The sequence below is a fragment of the Sceloporus occidentalis genome, unplaced genomic scaffold (genome assembly GCF_023333645.1).
Source record: "Sceloporus occidentalis isolate IW3139 unplaced genomic scaffold, rSceOcc1.0.p SCAF_124, whole genome shotgun sequence".
Lineage (NCBI taxonomy): Eukaryota > Metazoa > Chordata > Lepidosauria > Squamata > Phrynosomatidae > Sceloporus > Sceloporus occidentalis.
The window spans coordinates 1,071,842-1,094,660 of record NW_028317104.1 but is presented as its reverse complement, the minus strand read 5'-3'; positions in this window follow the sequence as shown (position 1 = coordinate 1,094,660).

Below are 22,819 nucleotides of genomic sequence, written 5' to 3'. Positions count from 1 at the left end.
TTTACACCCTGCCTGTGCCATCCTGTTCCCCAAGGCTCAAACATCCTGCTAGTGCCATCTTTGCCCTTCCACAATTATACATCTATGATACACACAATCACATTAACTCATGCTCTCCCTCATTCAGACAAATCATCCACATATTAACTCATGCTCTCCCTCATTCAGACAATTCATCCATTTTAAGAAACTACACCCCTTGGAGCTTCAAATGAGGGGCTACATGTATTTCTAGGACAAAAATTGAGTGCACAAATAATGATGGAATATGTCGCTTTGGCTTGAAAATATGTTTTTTCTAACCATAACGACATGTTCATTTGTGTCTTGCGCACTCCAGGTACTAGATACACATGCAGCCCCTCATTTGATGCGCCAAGGGATGTCGTTTTTCCAAATGTGTACTTTTTGTGCCATAATTTAACTTCCTACGTGAGCAGCAATGCCACGTCAAGGCTTCAACCCTAATTACTGATCATTCACATGCCTTACATATCTCCATTCACTCACAGAAGCACACGCCATTCTTTCCATACATTTACTCACAGTAGCACACACCATTCTTTCCCCTTACAATCCCAAAGAAATGATGGTAAAGGGAGAAGAAAAAATCACTTTTACAGCAAAAATAAGTTTTGCAGTAAAAATGCAAGGCGCTCCAGGGATGATATGGTTACTCACATACCGCACAGGCTAAATGGCTGATTTAAATAATATTTGCAGTTCATCAGGATTTCAAAAATTGCCTCCCTCTACCGTTGGCTAAATTTAACCCCATGATCAAAGGGATCATAGGATTAAAAATTAGTATCGGCCATTTTTAAAAAGGGAATGTGACTTTTTATAGCTATATGATCGCTGTGGTAACATTGGCTACCACAGTGATCATTTAGCTAGAATACTTAAACTTTTTTTTTTTTTTTTTAAAGTTAAACTACTTTGTTTAAATAATTTTACATTTTTATTTTTTTTAACTTATTATTTTTTTACAATATTTTTTTTACAATATACCGTTGGAAAGGTGAGGCGATTACCTTTCCAATGGTATATGTTGGGGGTATGTAGCAGGCATCTAAGCAGCATGCCCCCATACCTCTTTAACTGACAATTGTCAGTTGTTGATAAAGTTGCGCGGTGACGTCATCGGGTGGCCCCGGTGATGCCCTTCAGTGTGAGGGGCAGATCGCCGGGGTAGGTGGTGATGGAGGTCCACAGACCTCCGTCAAGGTAAGATAGTGCTAGTGACGGCATGGTGCCGTCATTAGTACCTGACTGGGACTGCTAGCGACGGCACCATGCCGTCGTTAGCAGTCAAGGACTGTCCTGGGTGGTTAGAAATTCGGCGGGGGGGCAACAGGGGCGACGCCACTGTACCGACGCCACTGCTTATTGTCCTTACTGTAAAAAACCCTTTCCTCTGCTTTAAATCTCCTTTCATCCAGTCTGAACGCATGACCACGTGTCCTATGCATAGTCCTGTTTATGAACAGATTTCCACACAATGGTTTGTATTGGCCCCGAATATATTTATATAATGTAAATTATAGGTGCCCAAAATTGCACAGCATATTCAAGGTGCGGCCTTACCATGGATTTATACAGAGGCAACATTATATCTTTATACCGCGACTTGATGCCCCTTTTTATACACGACAATACCTTACTGGCCTTGGCAACCTCAGACTGACATTGCACATTGTTGCCTAGTTTGTTGTCTATAACAATTCCCAAATCCTTCTCATTTGTCGTTACCCCTAATTCACTACCGTTTAGGGTGTAGGTTGCTTGTGCATTCGCTACCCCGAAGTGTATAACTTTACATTTATCTACATTGAATTTCATCTGCCATTTGTGTGCCCAGTCCCCCAGTCTATCTAGATCCCTCTGCAGCACAGTAATATCCTGCTCGCCCTGTATAACTTTACCTAGTTTAGTGTCATCTGCAAACACAGAAACATGACTTTCAATGCCTACTGCCAGGTCATTTATAAATACGTTGAATAAAATTGGTCCCAGAACAGAACCCTGAGGGACACCACTTACCACTTTTGACCAGCTTGAAAATTTACCATTTATAACAACTCTCTGTTCTCTATCTCTAAGCCAATGTTCTACCCAAGAACAAGAATTTGCATCTAGACCAATTTCTTTCAGTTTGAATACTAACCTATTGTGTGGAACCGTGTAAAACGCCTTGGCAAAATCCAAGTAGATTACATCCACTGCAGTGGCGGAACTACCGGGGTCGCAGGGGTCGCGACTGCGACCGGGCCCCGGCGGCAGGGGGGCCCAAGCCAAGGGGCCGCCCGAAATCTTTTTTAAGTTTTTTTTTTTTTTTTTTTAAATAAGCGCAGGGGCGTCCAACATGCGGCCCGCGAGACCTCGAGGTGCAGCCCGCGTAAGATCGGCAGCCAGGGCAACCGATCTTACACGAGCCGCACCTCAAGCCCTGCTACTTACTTGTGGGAGGGTCTTCTGGACAGCACAGAGGAAGCGGAGTTCACGTGACATCCTACTTCCTCTGTGCTTTAGCAGAGAAGGCAGAGGGAGGCCGCGCCCCCTGCTGAAGTCTGTGAGCGGCATCGAGGAGCTGCAGTGCAGGTAAGGGGGTGGGGAGGGTGATTGAATGAGTGTGTGTGATTGAGGGAATGAATCTGTGAATTAATGATTATATGAATAAATGAGTGTGTGTGTGTGTGTGTGTGTGATAGCATGGATGTGTAAGTGCTGGAACCTAGGCATGATGGGACTGTGATTGCTGTTAGCAATCACACTCCTATCATGCCAAGTCAGCCAGTACATGCTGAAACCTGGCCAGCTGCCCCCCTTGTGTAGTGATGCTGCCAGCAGTATGGGGTCTGCACTTACAGCCACCCTGTACCAGCATGTACTGGCTGACTTGGCATGATAGGAGTTTGATTGCTAACAGCAATCACAGTCCCATAATGCCTAGGTTCCAGCATTTACTGGATGGATGTGTAAGTGCTGGAACCTAGGCATGATGGGACTGTGATTGCTGTTAGCAATCACACTCCTATCATGCCAAGTCAGCCAGTACATGCTGAAACCTGGCTAGCTGCCCCCCTTGTGTATTGATGCTGCCAGCAGTATGGGGTCTGCACATCACTTACAGCCACCCTGTACCAGCGTGTATTGGTGTATAGGTTCCAGCATTTACTGGATGGATGTGTAAGTCCTGGAACCTAGGCATTATGGGACTGTGACTACTGTTAGCAATCACACTCCTATCATGCCAAGTCAGCCAGTACATGCTGAAACCTAGCTAGCTGCCCCCCTTGTGTAGTGATGCTGCCAGCAGTATGGGGTCTGCACTTACAGCCACCCTTTACCAGCATGTACTGGCTGACTTGGCATGATAGGAGTGTGATTGCTAACAGCGAGCACAGTCCCATCATGCCTAGGTACCAGCATTTACTGGTTGCCTGGGTATGATAGGAGTGTGATTGCTGTTAGCAATCACACTCCTATCATGCCAAGTCATATTGCTAATTTTGTCCAATTGTGTGTTACCTACTTTTATTAAACATGAGAGTTTTTATTATTATTTTTAAAGGTGGGGGTCATTTTTGGTTTTGGCTAAGTGAACCCTGAATGTTTTGGTCCAGAATTTTCATTTTAGTTCATCCCTAGAATAAATCTAGGGAATCCTTAATTTGTAGTCGCAAAACTTTCAAGGCCCAGAAATCAGTGAGAGGAAGAGTAAAGGTTTTGTGTTATTTACTTTATTTTAATCTGCATATTTTATTAAAGGCCATATTTTTTGTCACAGTGAAAAATTAGTGCGGCCCTCGCACGTGTACAATTCTGATGAAGTGGCCCACTGCAGAAAAAACTTGGACACCCCTGGATTATGCCCTTTGTACATGCGCCCCTTTTTCTTTGATTTTTTTTACAGATATGATTCAATATGTAAATTGAATTTGTTGAATTAGTTGAAAAAAAATTGTTGGGTAAAAATCATGTTTTTTTGGGGGGGGGTGAGGGGGTGAGGGGGTGAGGGGGTGGGGGGCCCTTAACAGATTCTCGCACCCGGGCCCTGAGGCGTCTAGTTACGCCACTGATCCACTGCAACACCCTGATCGACACTTCTACTTACTTCTCCGTAGAATGCAATTAAATTAGTTTGACAGGACCTATGTTTCATAAAACCACGCTGATTTTTGCTAATAATACTGTTCTTCCCAAGGAATTCTTGAATATTATCCCTAAACAGCCCTTCAAAAACTTTCCCAGCCACAGACGTTAAACTCACAGGTCTATAATCTCCGGGCACAGAGTTTGAACCTTTTTTGAAAATAGGAACCACATCTGCCTTCTTCCAATCCTCTGGTACAATTCCTGAAAGAAAAGAATCCCGAAAGATAAGAAACGGAGGTTCACTTATTTCCTGACTCAGCTCCTTAAGTACTCGTGGGTGAATACCGTCAGGCCCCGGAGCTTTGTTAACATTAATTTTCTTTAGTTGCTGCAGCACCTTGTCCTGAGCCATCCACTCACAGTTTGACTGAATTTTTCTCAGTGGTCCTATGTATATCCATTGCCATAGGTTCTTCCTTAATATATACTGAGGAAAAATAGTAATTTAAAGTTTCTGCTTTTTCCTGGTCCTCCTTAACCAACACTCCCCTCTCTGTTTTTAATGAACCTACGTTTTCATTTTTTATTTTTTTAGAATTTATGTACTTAAATAATTTTTGGGGGTTAGTTTTGCTCTCTTTGGCAATCGCCCTCTCATTTTTTAGTTTAGCCCATCTAATCACCTTTTTTCATGCTTTATTGGCTTCCTTATATCTTATATAGGATGCCTCTGATTCGTCTGATTTAAATGCTGTAAAAGCCATTTTCTTTTTAATTTTCTGCTTAACGTCCCCACTAAGCCACATCGGTTTCAATTTGTTTCTTTTATATTTGTTTCCTAGTGGTACATACTGAGAAGTGTACCCTGCTAATATTTGTTTGAAAATACTCCATTTTTCCTCAGTATTTTTATCCCTGAAGAGTTTTTGCCAGTCAATAAGTTGTAAAGCTGCCCTTATCTTATTGAAATTGGCCTTCTTAAAATTATACGTTTTAGTATTCCCCATGGGCAATTCTTTTTTTTTAGTTTATTTCAAAAGAGAACATATTGTGATCACTATTACCCAAGTGCTCCTCCACTTGAATGTTAGACACAAGATCAACGTTGTTTGTTATCACCAGATCCAAACAAGTATCCTTTCTAGTTGGTGCTTGTACCAGTTGTGACATGAATGTGTCATTTAACAGGTTCAAAAACCTGAATCCCCTTGCAGAACTACTAGTCCCTCTATCCCAATTTATGTCCGGGTAATTAAAATCTCCAATAATTAACGTGTTACCCAGATGTGTAGCTTTCTCAATTTGCTCTAACAGCTGCTCTTCCTCATCATTATTAACATAAGGTGGTTTATAACATATCCCAACCAGTAGTTCTTTTCCTTTTTTTTGCCCCAAGTTGATATCTACCCATAAAGCTTCCACAAATCCCTTGTCGCCTTCAAGATGCTTAATATTTGACTTTAGCTCGTTGTTAACATACAAGCATACCCCTCCTCCCTTCCTGCTTTTTCTGTCCTTCCTATATAACGTATAACCTTTTAAGTTAACTGCCCAGTCATGGGTCTCATCCCACCATGTTTCTGTTATGCCTATTGTATCATATTGCTTAGTGTATGCTATTGCCTCTAGTTCTCCCATTTTGTTATTTAGGCTCCTTGCATTAGCAAGCATACATTTAATATTACCCTGAGTCTCTTGAATTTTATGAGAATTTTTATTAATACATACCTCCTCTGTTCTGATCTTGCCCCTCCCCCCATCTCCACCCCCCTTGTACTGATCTGAAGCCCCTCTCCTTTCTGCACTATCTCCATTTTCAAGATCTCTGTGTCCCTCCCCTCCTACCACTAGTTTAAAAACCCCTCCAGCCTGCTAGCCATCCTCTCCCCTAGCACAGCAGACCCTCTTCCGTTTAGGTGCAATCCATCACCGCTATAAAGATTGTGCCCAAGCGCAAAATCAGCCCAGTGCTCTAGAAAGCCAAAACCCTCCTTCCTACACCATGACTTTAGCCACGCATTTACCTCCCTGATCTCCCGCTGCCTTTCTACTGTTGCGCGTGGCACAGGTAATATTTCTGAAAATACTACCTTGGAGGTCCTTTTCTTCAGTTTATCTCCTAATTCCCTGAAATCATTCTTTAGGACCTTCCATTTTCCACTGACTTTGTCATTGGTACCAATATGGACCATGACAGCCGGGTCTTCCCCAGCCCCTCCCAATAATCCATCCACTCTGTCAGCAACATGTCGGACCCGAGCACCTGGGAGGCAGCAAACTGTCCGGTTGAGCCTATCAGAGCGGCAGATTACCCTATCTACTCTCTTAATAATAGAGTCCCCTACCACCACAACCTGTCTAGCCTTTCTTACGCTCTCAACCCCACTCATACTAGAGGGGCTGTTCCCTTGGCTGTTAGAAGGAACAGCTTCCTCCAGTATAGCTACTCCTGAGCTGATGCACCCAACATCTTCACTCAAGCAGGCAAATCTGTTAGGCTGCACAAGGTCAGGACTAGCTAAACCTTTCCTCTTTCCTCCCCCTCTATCACCACGTGTAACTGTTACCCAGCTATATGCCTGTTCCCAAGCTGACTTATCTCCTCCCTCTTCACTACCTGCACCCACTCAGTGAGCAGCAGACTCCTTTCAAGATTGTCTATCTCTCTCAAAGTTGCAATTTGCTTCTCCAGATCTCTAATATGAGCTTTCAGAGAAACCACTTGCTCACATCTGCCACAGAGGTATGGACCCTGGACGTATTCATCCAGGCATGCATACATGAAGCAAGATGTGCATTGAGTCAGATCATCAATCTTGCTTGCTCCCATAACCATACTCACAATCAAGTATAAGAAAAAGAAAAAAAAATGAGAATCTACAAAACAGTTAAACAAGAACACCCCGTCAAAAATAAACAGTTAAAAGTACAGAACTATGGTTCAACAAAAACAGTCCAATAAATATATAGCAGTATAAATACAGTACATTGTGGAACCCCTTTTCCTCTTTCCAACTCCTGTTTCTTTTTAACTCCTACTTAAAATAGCCTACTTGGAAAGAGACTATCTCAATGCAGAAGCAACTTAAGTGAGCCAACCTGAGTTCCTTTTATTTGCCAACCTGCCCCCCTAGTTATGCACATCTCCCCCAGCCTTGCCACTCTGCCCCCAGAAATGCCTTATACCCCCTATATGGCACTCTGCCTCCAGAAATGCCTTATACCCCCTATATGGCACTCTGCCTCCAGAAATGCTTTATACCCCTTTATGGCACTCTGCCTCCAGAAATGCCTGGGACATATCATGGGACAGAGTGGCATTTAGGGGACGTATAAGGCATTTCTGGAGGCAAACCGGGACAGAAGAAGGGTTAGGCGGGTCGGCGGGACAGAGACCCAAAATCGCGACTGTCCCGCCTAAATCAGGACAGTTGGGGGGCATGTAGTAATTGTAGTGATATGTGCATATTAAAGGACTGTGTTGCTTTAATAGGCAGGGGATTCCCTGAGTAGGAGGGGTTTTATGTGAGCACATGTTGATGTTAGTTGAGCAAGGACTCTACCGGTGATGTTGTTACTGATTAAAGAATAAGCTGTTCATCAGCATTAATTATTCTGCAAGAACCATAGAAAACACAACAGTAATGATGTTAAAATCTGTGTTGTTGCCTCTTTTACTTTTTAGTTATGCTATATTTTTGAGTTAGGTATGAATTTTATTGAGAAGAGACAACTGCTAAGAAACAATTCTGATGCAGTTTATGAAATCAGGAGGAAGTAGGAGGAGATCCTCCATTTTTATTTTCTAGTGACACCTGAAGGCTTTGAAAATGCATATATGATTTTATGGCAGACAGGAGGCTCGTATTATGCAATAGTCTTTCTTTACTACTGGACAGCAGCAAGGGTTAACCAAACAATATATGTTGAGAAAAAACAAAGAATCAATCAAACATGCTAGGTATGCAGGTAATAACCAATCAGAGCATATCACAGGTAATATAACAGGTAACTTCCTTAGACTCCTCCTCTTTCTCGCTGCTGCGACAGTTAAGTCAATCCGGTACACCGGTTGACACTGAAAATCTTAGGGGTTGGATTCAAAGATCTATATGCCTTTTCAGCAATGTTAATTCCGCCCTGAATAGTGAGCGGCGGAGATCAGTCCTTATGAAAATGGACTCTCAACTGACTCAACTGGCTACCCAGGAACCTGGCTCTTCCGCTGAAGGCTTACTATTCGGAGAACCCTTCATTAAGGAGATAGGGAAATATGTGGGGCTATTCTCTACGCTCAACAAGGCAGAGAATTCACTTAAAAAGGTGTTTACTCCGAAGGTTTTCGTCAGGGCTGGGAAAGGCAGGGGCCGCTTTCCCAGCCGCAAATTTCAATCTAGACAACACCAACAAGGCCCTTCACAATATGACAGAATTCAATACTCTGGTTCATATCAAGACCAACCCATATCAGGGGGCCAACCCTTTCTTCCCTTCCCGAGGAAGACCTTGGAGAGCTAGAGGCCAACGTGGCTACCCACGATCCAGACCATCGGCTGGTAAGTCCGTTTATTCTCCCTTCTTCCCACACAAAGTTGGGGGGCAGACTCTCACATTTTTTCCATGTTTGGGCCCAAATTACCTCAGACAAATGGGTTCTAGACGCCATCAGGGGTTACAAGATAGAATTTCTTTCCACTCCAATCCAAACCCAAATCCCGAAACCTTTGGTCTTCGACCAAATGCATCACGATCTCATAAATCTAGAGATATTAGATTTGAAGAAAAAAGGAGCTATTATCCCAGCTTTTCTATCCCCTCACAGTTTTGTAAGCAATCTATTCCTCGTAAACAAACGAGAAGGGGGTCACAGACCTGTAATAAATCTGAGAGATTTAAACAATTTCATACGTTATCAACATTTCAAGATGGAGGGCATCCATCTGTTAAGAGATCTTTTACTAATAAACGATTGGCTCGTAAAAATAGATCTCAAAGATGCATATCTAACCGTGCCTATACACCGTTCTCACCAACTCCTCCAATTCCTTTGGAATCAGAAATTATGGCAGTTCACCTGTCTTCCCTTTGGCCTCTCATCAGCACCATGGTGCTTTACAAAAATTCTCAAACCTGTGGTGGTGGCCCTCCTCAGGAGCCGGGGTGTTCATCTAATCATCTATCTAGACGACATCTTGATCATGTCTCAATCCCTAGAATCTATCCACACTCATACCTATTGGACCTTATCTTTGTTGTCCAATCTTGGATTCATTATAAACTCCAAGAAATCTATTCTGACCCCTTCTCAGGGTATAGAGTTCCTGGGTTTCCTAGTGAACTCCCTTGATGCCACTCTCAGCCTACCCTCACGGAAATTGAAAACTATTCGGAGGGAAATCTATTCGATCCTAAACAAGAATCTAATATCCTTACGTTCCCTTGCCAGGGTAGTAGGCCTTCTCTAGGCCTCCATTCAAGCAATTTTTCCTGCTCCTCTGCATTACCGAGCACTTCAACGCCTCAAGGCCCAACACTTGAGAGAAGGCTTAGGTTATTCAGACGAAATCTCTTTGACCCCAGAAACCAGGGAAAAACTTCTATGGTGGCTTCACCATGTCCAATCCTGGAATGGGAAGACTATCTTCGCATCCTTCCCAGATATTACCATAGAATCCGATGCGAGTCTAGCTGGCTGGGGCGCGAGATGCGGCCCCTGTTCCACGGGAGGAAGATGGTCCCCTCAAGAATCTCTCTTGCACATAAATTGTTTGGAGCTTTTGGCAGGTTCTTTCGCTCTAAAGAGTTTTGTGAAAGACAGAACCCATTGCTGCGTACTCCTGCGGATGGACAACATATCTGCGGTCCAGTATGTCAACAAGTTGGGGGGCACCAAATCAAAAGAACTGACCAACCTTGTCAAGGGATTTTGGCACTTTTGTCTAGACAGACATATTGTCCTAAAGGCAGAGTACCTTCCTGGCCTCTCAAACACAATTGCAGACTGGAACTCCCGTTACCTGGCCGACTCCAGCGATTGGATGCTAGATCCAGCTGTCTTCCATCAATTGAACCATCTCTGGGGACCTCTAACGCTAGACCTGTTCGCGTCACGTCTCAATCGGCAAGTCACCGATTTCTACAGTTGGCGTCCGGATCCGGATGCTTTGGGTTCAGACGCATTCACCCAGGTATGGCCATCAGGGACCCTATATGCGTTCCCTCCATTCATGATGATTCCCAGGGTTCTACTCCAGACACTCTCACAAAAGGCCACTGTAGCCATCATAACCCCCTGGTGGCCTACCCAGTCATGGTTTCCCCAAATCCTGGGAATGCTGACAGACTTCCCGAGAATTCTTCCCTTCTCTCAGGATTTATTAACCAATCCGTCAGGGGAACCTCTCTCTAGTAGCTTGGCTGATCTCGGGGCTCCCGAACCAGACGTCCCGTTTTCTCAATCTACTAGAGACATCCTCTCAGAAGCGTAGGCTCCAGGTACCAGATCTAATTACAGATCTGCCTGGAAACTTTAATTGGTGCACACAAAGGGACCTGGATGCCTGCGTCCTTAATTACTTGTCCTCTGAATTCGATTCTGGTAAAGCTTACCGTACATTAAATCTCTATCGCTCAGCCATTTCAGCTCAGCATTCTCCCATTGATGCCTTACCTATAGGCAAACACCCCCTAGTTTGCAGGCTCCTTAGGGGCATTCGTTTCAAACGTCCTCCCCTACCCAAATACGTGTCTACCTGGGATGTTAATTTAGTTTTACAACTACTTGATTCATGGGATGATTATGACTCTCTCTCAAGCTCTTAAGTTTTAAGCTTACTATGCTCTTATGTCTCATATAATTTAAACGGGTCTCAGATGTTAGGGCCCTAGACTTGACGCAAAGATAATACACCCCACAGGGTGTCCTCTTCACCGTTCATAGACGTACAAAAACCAATTTGAAGTCTATTTTCTATCCTTCTTTCCCTCATAATCCCTCCCTATGCGTAGTTCGTTGCCTTAAAGCTTATGAACTCCAGACATCGGATTTTAGAAACCCGTCCTATCATCAATTACTCATTTCATTTGGTAAACCCCATCTTCCTGTCTCTTCACCCACTTTGGCGAGATGGGTTAAACTAACCATGTCCATGGCTAACATTGACATCTCAAAATTTGGGGCTCATTCCACCAGGGGAGCAATGTCTACTAAAGTACTGCAATCTGGTGGTTCTCTGGCAGACATTCTTAAGGTGGCCGACTGGTCATCGGAATCCACGTTCAAAACTTTCTATTTTAGACCAGAACCTCATGTCTCCGCAGTAATATTATAACTATTATGCTTATTTAGCTTTAAACTTGCATAATACGAGCCTCCTGTCTGCCATAAAATTCAAGATTTTCATAGCCCCTTGTGCCTGAAAATATAGATTTTATAAAAGACAGGAGGCGAGTATTATCCCACCCATTTAACCCTCCCTTTGGTTCTTCTCTCATATTTTTCAATTTGAATCTCCATGGATTCCTCATCTTCGGTCTCATCTTGACACAGTTTCCCAAGTTATTATTCCTGAACGTTTCTTCTGTTCCTTATATTGGACTTATGTTTTATGACTTCTACAGCTCGAAAGAGGAGGAGTCTAAGGAAGTTACCTGTTATATTACCTGTGATATGCTCTGATTGGTTATTACCTGCATACCTAGCATGTTTGATTGATTCTTTGTTTTTTCTCAACATATATTGTTTGGTTAACCCTTGCTGCTGTCCAGTAGTAAAGAAAGACTATTGCATAATACTCGCCTCCTGTCTTTTATAAAATCTATATTTTCAGGCACAAGGGGCTATGAAAATCTTGAATTTTAGGTCACATACTATTTTTTCTGAGTATGCTATAAAACCTGCATAAAACATGCCTATGCTAGTTATTTTGAAAAAAGTGTTTTAGGGTTTGGCAGAGCATGAGCAAGCAATTCTATTTTAAAAAATGTTTTACAAACATAACATTTTAATGACAGATAAACATTCAACCTGTGTGTTTTTCCTATTGTAGAAACTCAAACGTTAACAAGTTCATGATGACGGGTTTTTTATACTTGAGTTTCAACATTTCTGCTTTTTGCTTGTTCAACGGTAATTCCCCTTTTTCTTTTTGATCCATATTACCATATTTGCTTAATTATAAGACGACCCTGATAATAAGACAACCTCCCAAATTTGAATATTAATATAGGAAAAAAAATAAAAAGCCTGAATATAAAAATACCCTATAAGGAAAGTTTAACTAGTAGATATTAATTCACATGTAAACTATTTTTTTTCAGATTTAATAAAATATATGATTGAGAATAAAGATTTTTTGTTTTTATTTCTTTTTATTTGCCACTCTGCCCCCAGTTATGTACATCTGCCTCCCAGATATGCCTTATACACCCCTATATGTCACTCTGCCTCCCTGATATGCCTTTTAACCCCCTATATGCCACTGTGCCTCCAGAAAACCATTACCCCCCCCCCCGATTTACCAGTGCATCCCTAGACCTGTCCCTTGTGCTTCAGATTCCTTGGTGTCTAGCCCGGGCAGCCAGTGGAGGTCTGTGCGATGCGTGCAGACAACCTCCGCTGCTGCTGGCCGGTACTTCCGCCGGGGGGTTCTGTGACTGAGTACTGGAAGGTCATGTCACTCCGGTGCTCTGTCATAGAAGCCCTGGTGGAAGTGCCGGCAGCAGCGGGGGCTGTCCCACAAACGTTCACCGATGCTGCGCGCATTGTGCAATCATCCACCGGCTGCCCGAGAGGAAGAGCCAGGTTCCCTGCAGAGTTGCAGGGGATCTGGATCGTAGTCTTGTAGTCAGACCTCTATTTGAGGTCTGATTATAAGATGACCTTGAGTATAAGACGGGGGATATTTTTCAGAGCATTTGCTCTGAAAAAACTTGCCTTACAATCAAGCAAATACGGTAATACTAAGTCAGATCCTTCTAATTTATCTAACAGGTCGTCTACCTGAGGCATGGGATATGCATCAGTAACAGATGTCATTGAGCCAACAATAGTCGATACAGAAGCGAGTGGTCCAATCCCTTTTTTAGGGACTAAAACTACAGTGCAATGCCCAGGGATCAGAGTGCTCAAAGACAGTCAGGGCAAGCATCTCTGCTATTTCTTTCTCTACAAGGAGGCCTGTCACAGAGCTGGATAGTCTAACCGACTACTTCCGTTGACTTGTGCTCTTTTAGCCTTGGACAACACACTATTTCCCCAGTTTCCCAGTCACTAGCCGAGACTCAGTGTAGGGTATAAACAAAATGATGACTGCTTTATTTTTCACACACATGACTGGATATAGCCAGCAAAGTACACATTAACATAAATCAAGATATGGGGATACAATGGGTACACAATTGCCCCCTTAATCTGGCTCCCAGAGACAATGGTACAACATATTAGTGCACTCTGACACTAAACTGAAACAATGGCTTGTCACACCCTGATTGCATAATCTGCCAGAGGTAATACCTTCAGCAAGTGATGAGATAATATACTTCTGGGCGTAGCTGAAACCATTGGGAGACACAAGGGAAAGTAATCACAAAACATCATCTGTGTTGGCAAAGTACAGGACCAATCACAAATCAATATCAGCCCTCCACAGTGCTCAGAGTCTCTAATATTTAGGAATTATGATAGAAATTGACCCCCTGTACCTACACACATAAATCTTTACAAAGCCGGTCTGACCTGTCTGCCAGCCTCTTCTCTTAATAGGGAATTTAGGTTAACCTGGTCAAGAGAGACTGCCTTATGCGTTACTTCAAGTAGATTGGGGAGGGACTTATTCTCTTGGTCACCCTGAGTGGGGTGCCAATGGCTGCCACTGTCTCAGGATGTTCCACATACGATTTTAGCATATTGATGTGAATACGGCATTTCCTGCCCTTTCGGGGATCTCGCATTAGTACATATGTGGCATATATCAGCAGAAGATTTTCTAGAGAAAAATCCACAGGGATGCTGGGGCAGTCATAACTTTTCCACTGGGACAGTACAGCAGCAGCACCCATCTCAGAGGCATTGAGGGCAATGATTGAATGCCTGCCCAGGGTATAAATAGTAAGGAAGGCTGATTGGATCACGCCATCCACGTCATTGGTGCATTGAAGGAATCGAGGGGTGAGCCGCAGGGGATGGCAACGCAGGTGTCTTAACGGACGCAGCGTGGGGCCACATTAACGGTGAACAGTCAAGGTCAAAGCAGTAGGAGTAGGTTGTCTGTCGCTTCAGTTTGGCTGTGAGCTACCACACTTATTTTTCACTGAGGCCAGTATTGGCAAACCAACATTCCCAGATCATTTGCGGATAGTACATCTACAGGTAATTCATCCACTACTCTTGCTGTATGATTTGTCTTGTAAAATCCCACAGCAGCAGACCATTTGCATCCATAGCATTGTATTGTGTGGGAGGATTGCTGAGGAGTAAAGGAAGCAGTTCGGTTGGGAAAAGGTGGTGCGTTCCTTGAAGTAGTGACAACTTTTCCTCCAAGGTGACTATCATACAGAGCCAGAACCTCCCTCATTTGGAGATCGAATTCTCTATGCATGGAAGCCAAAGGGGGGTGTATAGTCCAAAAGGGGAACATTCCTGACACTGGGGTCAAGTCAGTGACTATCTCCCCTAGGATGCTGGTCTCAGTAGGGGAAACTGTGAAATGAGGCTGAAGGGGCAGTAGGCAGCAGTGGATTGTGACCAGATCCGGGTAAGACCACTGAGTCCTCTACCCACTGGAGTGCAAGGCAGGTATTGATCCTTCTACATCCAAGTGCAGCTTTTATAAAGGCTGACAAATGTTAAGCTCAATGTTGACAGATCCCACAACTCTGTCGCAACCACCCCTCCCAGGAATGGACACACACCAAACTCTCAGGAAAGGCTTCTCTGTTTATTGCAAGGCGAACCAGGCTATATAGGAAAACAACGGGCTGATAAAACAGCACAAACAACTCTGTACATTGTATACAAAAGTTAACATAATGAAATACAATATTTCACACCACAACAAAGGATCGTTGTGCATCAACATAATGGTAGTGCTAACAGGAAACAGCACCAACAAACGTAAATAGGATTACTTACACAAAAACTCTCAAACGCAATCAGTTTTAAAAAATAATACAAATCAACCCTTGTATGGCCACGAGTTACAGGCTGCTACCCTGACAGGTGCATTTCCTGAGCCACCCATCCTATCATTTAGACAGTAAGTAGCCTTAAACGCAAACCTATGAAGTTAATCCTTGAATGGACCAGTATGAAAAATGAAACCAAACTATGCAAGATACCTCACTATAAACATGTTCATAGTCAGGTGTCTGGCACAGTTTGGTCCTTGCTCTTTGCCCATTCTGCACAAATACTGCTCAACACGATTGTTATGTCCGCCGTCACTGAATGAGCAAGGAGTTGAAAACCAAAGCTAAGAGAGCATGGAGTTACAGTAGATGATTCTAACTGTGAGGAGGCTCAGGTGTAGACAGATACTGTTTAAACTGGATTCAATATTGGTGTAGAAACCCTCTGTATGATTCAGGTTCCCTATCGTACCAGTTAGGTGCTAGTAGTTTAATTGGAACTGGAACATGTGTTATGGTAGTAGGAGTAGCACCTCACACTGCAGATGTAGCTGAAGCACTTTGAGGGACATTGGAACTAGGATCAGATCTAGAAACCATGACCTGCATAGCATTAGCAAGTTGGTCAAGCTTGTCTTCCATATGGTGGAATTGTGCCTCGTAGGTTCCAAGTACCTGGCCTGAGCAGGCAGAGCCTTGCCAAACTCAGATGAATTCATGAGCCTGTTGTAATGTTATTTTTGTCAAACAAACATGTCAACAATTGAACATTCACCACGGAGGTTCTTTAGCCCTGAATCACCTAGAGGAGTTGAGCCCCAAGCTACGAGGACAGGAACTGAGATGATCCCAATAGTGAGGAGGCACAAGTGTGGGCAGATAAAGTTCGGTATTATGTGTAGTGAACAGATCCAGACACTGGCATAACTACAGGGGCCCAAAGAAAATGTCCCCACACCATTATACTACCACCACCAGCCTGAACCGTTGATACAAGGCAGGGTGGATCCATGCTTCCATGTTGTTTACCCCAAAGTCAAACCCTGCCATCTGAATGTTGCAGCTGTAATCTAGACTCTTCAGACCAGGCAACATTCTTCCAGTCTTCCATTGTCGAATTTTGGTGAACCTGTGCAAATTGTAGCCTTGGTTTCCTGTTCTTAGCTGACAATTCAAGCAATTGAATAGGTGTACCTAATAAAGTGGCCAGTGAGTGTGTGTATATATACTTGTGCACTTGTGTGTGTTTGATCATTGATTTGTACTTGTGTGTATGTGTGTGATCATACTAGGGGCCAATATCTAATTTTGAGTAAGTTTCCATCTTTCCTTGCCCCACGGACAGAAAAACTGTTACTTTACCATTCAAGTGAGTTGTTAGGTTTTCTGTAATTTCTCCTTTTTATTTTTATCTGTTTGGTGTAAATAATCTGTTTATCATCTTTTTTGTATGCACTGTGACTATTTTTTGTTCATAATAAATATTCATTTATTAAGTTCTGCCTTTGTCTGGTAAAGACTCACGTTACCTGATTTATTGGTAATTTGAAATCACATTATTATTGTGTGAGTTTTTGGTCCAATTAGCTTTGGGTACCAAGGCACCCCGTTTATAAGTTGTCTTGGTGGCGGCAGCGTTATATTTGTTATATCATTATAGTTAATTGTGGGTGGTATTAAGGGTGGATATTTTTATCACTATTTCCGTTCTAGGGCAGACAGATAGTGATTTTTAACCCCTTTACCACCAGAACCAAGTCACACGCACGCTTGGAGTAGGGTGCGTTCGTGACACTCGGTTCCTCTCTCCATCCCCTGTGTGCCTTGTTCCCTGTCCTTTGTTGTGTCCTGTACCATGTATGTATTGTCTGGTTATGTTTCTTGCTCGGTCTTCCATTCCCTGTTCCTTGCTCTGTCCCCCTTGCTCGCTATGTTTCTGCTTTTACTCTGCTTAGCTTCCCTACTCCCAGCCTCCAGCATCCTGCACATGATTCTAGTGCTATGTTTAATGCCTTCTCCAGGGTGCCTGCAGGATATTTCCAAGTTCTGCTTTGTTCTGGCCAACATCCGGCCATGTCGGGGCGCTGATATATGGCTGCACAATCCTAGGTGCTCAACACCCTGCACCAGGCCCTGTCCCACTCCACTACTGCACAATAACTCCTTAACTCGATCTTTAGGCGCTCTGGGTCATTACAGTCGTCTGTTCCTGACACATCCCCTTACCACCATTCACGTTTTGTTTGCAAGCTTTCTTTCTTTTTAGTTTCTCACTTCTGGAGTTCCAAACACGCATACGTTTCTTTGCGTACAAGTCAGAAGGGGGAATACCACTCCTAAATACATCATCATTGGTAAAAGTATTGCCTTGATGATTAAAATTCTCCCTTCCATTGTCAGTTTTTGTATTTGCTATAATTCTGTTTTGTTGTTTCACTCCCATAATTTTATTACTTTGGGCAGGGCCGGACTGGGACTGAAAAGCAGCCCTGGAAAAATTTGGAGACCAGCCCCATATAGTTTATCTCACGGTGAAGCTCTTATACCCACACGCACCCCTTATACACACCCGAGTCACACTATGTGCAATTCTTTTTATCTCATTATTTGTATTAAAATGCCAGAAAGCAAAAGTGTTAAAAGGCCCTAATAAATTAAATACATTACACATAATAGGATCAAAACATTTACTACTGCGAACATTGTTAGATGAAAGAGTTCCATTTTATTTAGTGGAACAAAACACTGATCACATTATTCTTCACGATATTCTGGTAAGAAACTTTTATTTCTTTATTAATTCATGTAGACTATTTTTTTCCATATTTAATAAAAGCTATGATTGAGACATATTTGGTTTTTATTTCCTTTCATTTGACAACCTACCCCCGAGTTATGCACCTCTGCCCCCAGGCTTACCACTCTGCCCCCCTGATATGCCTTCTAACCCCCTATATGCCACTCTGCCTCCAGAAATGCCTTATACCCCCTATATGCCACTCTGTCCCATGATATGCCTTCTAACCCCCTATATGCCACTCTGCCATATAGGGGGTTAAAAGGCATATCATGGGGCACTCTGCCTCCAGAAAAGCCTTATGCCCCACTATATGCCACTCTGCCTCCCTGATATGCTTTATACCCTCTCTTTATACCCTCACTCTGCATCCAGAAATGCCTTATACCCCTATATGCCACTCTGTCCCATGATATGCCTTCTAACCCCCTATATGCCACTCTGCCATATAGGGGGTTAAAAGGCATATCATGGGACAGAGTGGCATATAGGGGGGTATAAGGCATTTCTGGAGGCAGAGTGGCATAAAGGGGGTTAAAAGGCATATCATGGGGCACTCTGCCTACAGAAAAGCCTTATGCCCCCTATATGCCACTCTGCCTCCCCAATATGCTTTATACCCTCCTATATGCCCCTCTGCCCCATGACATCCCTTTTAACTCCCTTTATGCCACTCTGCCTCCAGATATGCCGTTGACCCCCTATATGTCACTCTGCATCCAAAAATGCCTTATACCCCTATATGCCACTCTGGCATATAGGGGGTTAAAAGGCATATCATGGGACAGAGTGGCATATAGGGGGGGTATAAGGCATTTCTGGAGGCAGAGTTGCATAAAGGGGGTTAAAAGGAATATCATGGGGCACTCTGCCTCCAGAAAAGCCTTATACCCCCCTATATGCCACTCTGCCTCCCTGATATGCCTCAACCCTCCTATATGCCACTCTGTCCCATGATATGCCTTCTAACCCCCTATATGCCACTCTGCCATATAGGAGGTTAAAAGGCATATCATGGGACATTTTTGTTTACTTTATATGGCAAGCCGATCCAGCTTGCCATATTAAATAAAAAATAATATATGCCACTCTGTCCCATGATATGCCTTCTAACCCCCTATATGCCACTCTGCCATATAGGGGGTTAAAAGGCATATCATGGGACAGAGTGGCATATAGGGGGTATAAGGCATTTCTGGAGGCAGAGTGGCATGAAGGGGGTTAAAAGGCATATCATGGGGCACTCTGCCTACAGAAAAGCCTTATGCCCCCTATATGCCACTCTGCCTCCCCGATATGCTTTATACCCTCCTAAATGCTCCTCTGCCCCATGATATACCTTTTAACCCCCTTTATGCCACTCTGCCTCCAGATATGCCTTTTGACCCCCTATATGTCACTCTGCATCCAGAAATGCCTTATACCCCTATATGCAACTCTGGCATATAGGGGGTTAAAAGGCATATCATGGGACAGAGTGGCATATAGGGGGGTATAAGGCATTTCTGGAGGCAGAGTGGCATATAGGGGGACACACTTACATACACACACATGCCGATTTTTTTTGTTTTTAACAAATACAAAAAACATTATACAGTACAAAAAATACATTATTTTACTCACCTTCTACTTCTCTTGACTTCCTGGTAGCTGCACACTGTTCTCCTCTATGCTGACAGGATGCCACTGACCTGACATCCGGTGCTGCAGCAGTCTGAGTGCGAGGGGGCGGAGCTTCCACCTCACGCTGCTCCCATCACTATGCAGCCATCAGACTGCTGGGAATGTAATCTAAACGGCCGGTGCGTGCTGATGCCGCCGGCCGGAGCTACTTTAACACTTTTTTTTTAATTTATATGGTAAGCTGGATCGGCTTGCCATATAAAGTAAAAAAAAAGTATTAAAGCAGAGCCGGCCGGCGGCATCAGCACGCACCGGCCGTTCAGATTACATTCCCAGCAATCTGATGGCCGCATAGTGATGGGAGCAGCGTGAGGGGTGAAAGGTCAGTGCGAGGGGGCGGAGCTTTCACCCCTCACACTGCTCCCATCACTAGACGCCCATCGCACAAGGCTGCTGGGTGCTGATGCCGGCCGGCCGCATCAGCACCCAGCGGCCGCTTTGATTAGATTTCGGGAAGCCTGGGGGGCAATTGCCCCCCTGCCCAGCCCGCCCCTGGCACCGAGGGAGGCGTTCATTGCCATTTGCAGCCGCTCAGCGGCTGTCTTCATGGTAAGTCTGCCGGCCGCCCAGCCCACGGACCTTCCGGCCCACCGGGAAATTTCCCGGTATCCCGGTGGGCCAGTCCGGCCCTGACTTTGGGTCTTGCCAGCAGGTGTCTGGCCATCCCAATCACCAATAGTAAAACAGTCACTTTTGTTAAAATTCAGCTTAAAACCAGAGGCACCTGTAAAATACTCAGTCATTCTAATAGCTCTTTCCAAGGACTCTGGGGCTGTGCAATATATACTAATGTCATCCATGTAGCCCAGAGCCTTCACCTGTAACCATGCCCCCCCCCCGATGGGGACGCCCCAGATAAACTTATCCTTTTGTGGAAGGGCTAGAGGGTTAAAAGTAGACTTGCGCATTCGTCTTCGGGCGAACATGAAAACGAGCACGAAGAGGCCGTTTTTTTGTTCGTTCCGAAGACACGCCGAAGAGAATACAGTGCCGGCAAAACGTAGGCGAAGACAAAGACTCACAACCCCGAAGAATCGAAGATTCTTCGTGATCGTCTTCGTTTTTGCTGCGCAGCAGCCAAAATTTCAAACAGGAGTGAGCTGATCTCATCTGTCCAATCAGCTCACTCTTGTGACGTCATGCTAAGGGTCTCGTCCAATGCCTGTGCTGCTGTTTTTTTGAATTCTGAAGGCGCCTTTATAAGACCAGAGCTTGCCTGAGAGATCCATTCATTTTTCGCTGTGACTGCTATGGCAACATCCGAGCGTTACAGAGAGATTGTTCTGTTCTGTGTGAGACTGGTAAGCCTTAGCCTGCCATTTCTCACAGTGTACTTCATCCTCACTTCAGTGCTACTTAATATAATTAATAATAATAATTTGATTAATTTAATTTTTTTTTTATTTAATTTGTCATCAACTGTAGTGTAAGTCCTATTGAGTTGACAGTGCACCCAGTGTCTCAGTGGCACTGGGGTGCCCTTGTCCTGGGCTGGCACTAGTGCCTACTGCCTGTCCTGCTTAAATAAATTAAATAGAATTTATAAATAATAATTTAATAGAATCTATAATTTAATAGTTCATTATAATATTATATATATTTGTCAGTCATATATATATATATATATATATATATATACTATAGTATACTAGTGTAGAGTGTACTGTAGACATTCGTCTACTAGTGTCTAATTTAAAATCAGTAATATTAATTAATATAATTAATAATTGAATTCATTATAAAATTATATATATATTTGTCAGTTATAGTTAGTAATAGTATACTAGTGTAGAGTGTACTGTAGACATTCAAGACATCTACTAGTGTCTAATCTAAAATCAGTAATATCAATAATTCTATAATTCTTTCTTATCTTAATAGTTAATTAAATTAGCTATAAATAAAAGTAATAATATTAATTAATTACTACTAGCGTATAGTTCAGCTAATCTTATTAGTACTGGTGCTGCAGCTCTATAGTTTGTGCTTTGTTTTAGCAACAGCAAGAGACCAAGTCAATTTTTCTTAATTAATAATCTTTCTTTTTATTTCATTTGTTTTGCTCACCTCAGTCCATCAGTGAAGGGAACTTGTTGGGCTAGTGAGTGCAGCCGCATAAGTGCTGTGTGTTTTTGTTCAGCAAGCAGTGAAGTTAACTGTTTTACTGTGACATTTTATTTTATTTCTAATTCTTTTCAAGAAAAATTGACTGTGACGAGCTGTACTAAGCAAAGCTTCAAGCTACTAGCTGTAGTACTAAAATAATTCTAATCTTCTTTAATCTTAATCTATAATATATTATAAATAATATATAACAATATAAATTCTAATTCATAATCTATAATATAAGTAATTCTAATTCATAATCTATATTCTTCTATCTATAATACATAATATATAAGTAAATTATTTCTAATCTATTAATATTATATAACTTTATATTAATTAATAAATCATATACTGAATCTGATTTAACCTCACTTTAGCTTAGTGGGTTTGAGAGCGTCTGCCTAGAGGTAGACTTATAGTAAGAAAATATAGCTTTAGGCTAGCATAGTAGTAGGCTAAACTCTTAGGCCCGTGTAAATTCAAATTAAAAATAAAATACTGCTAGTTATTAAATAGTTAATCTTGAGTTAATAAGTTAAATAACTTTAGCACTTTGGCAGATTGCACACAACAGCACAGTGCAGTAGTGCATAGTTTTACTTTTTAAGCAGTAGCACTGAAGAGAACTTCCTCTAATTTTTTTGTCTTTAATTCGTTTTTCCTTTTTTTTATTTTTTTTTAAATTTTTTATTTTTTTATAGTTTTTTAAACCCTACACTACACTACACTACACACACAACACAAAATTTGAAATGGATCCTCCTTTTGGGACTAAGGAGGGACAAGCTCCATCTACCACCACCACCACCACCACCAGCACCACCACCAGTTCTAAGATGCAGCCTTTGCGTCAGTCTAGTCGGCCAAGTAGGCCAAGCTCTCGCTTATCATTTGGGGAAGCATTGCTTGAAGGATCATCAAGTAAAGGAAAGGCACCAAAAGCAGGCAGTAGTAGTGCGGCTAGGCCCACAAGCTCTATGGTTTTTTACGGAAAGCCTAAAGCAC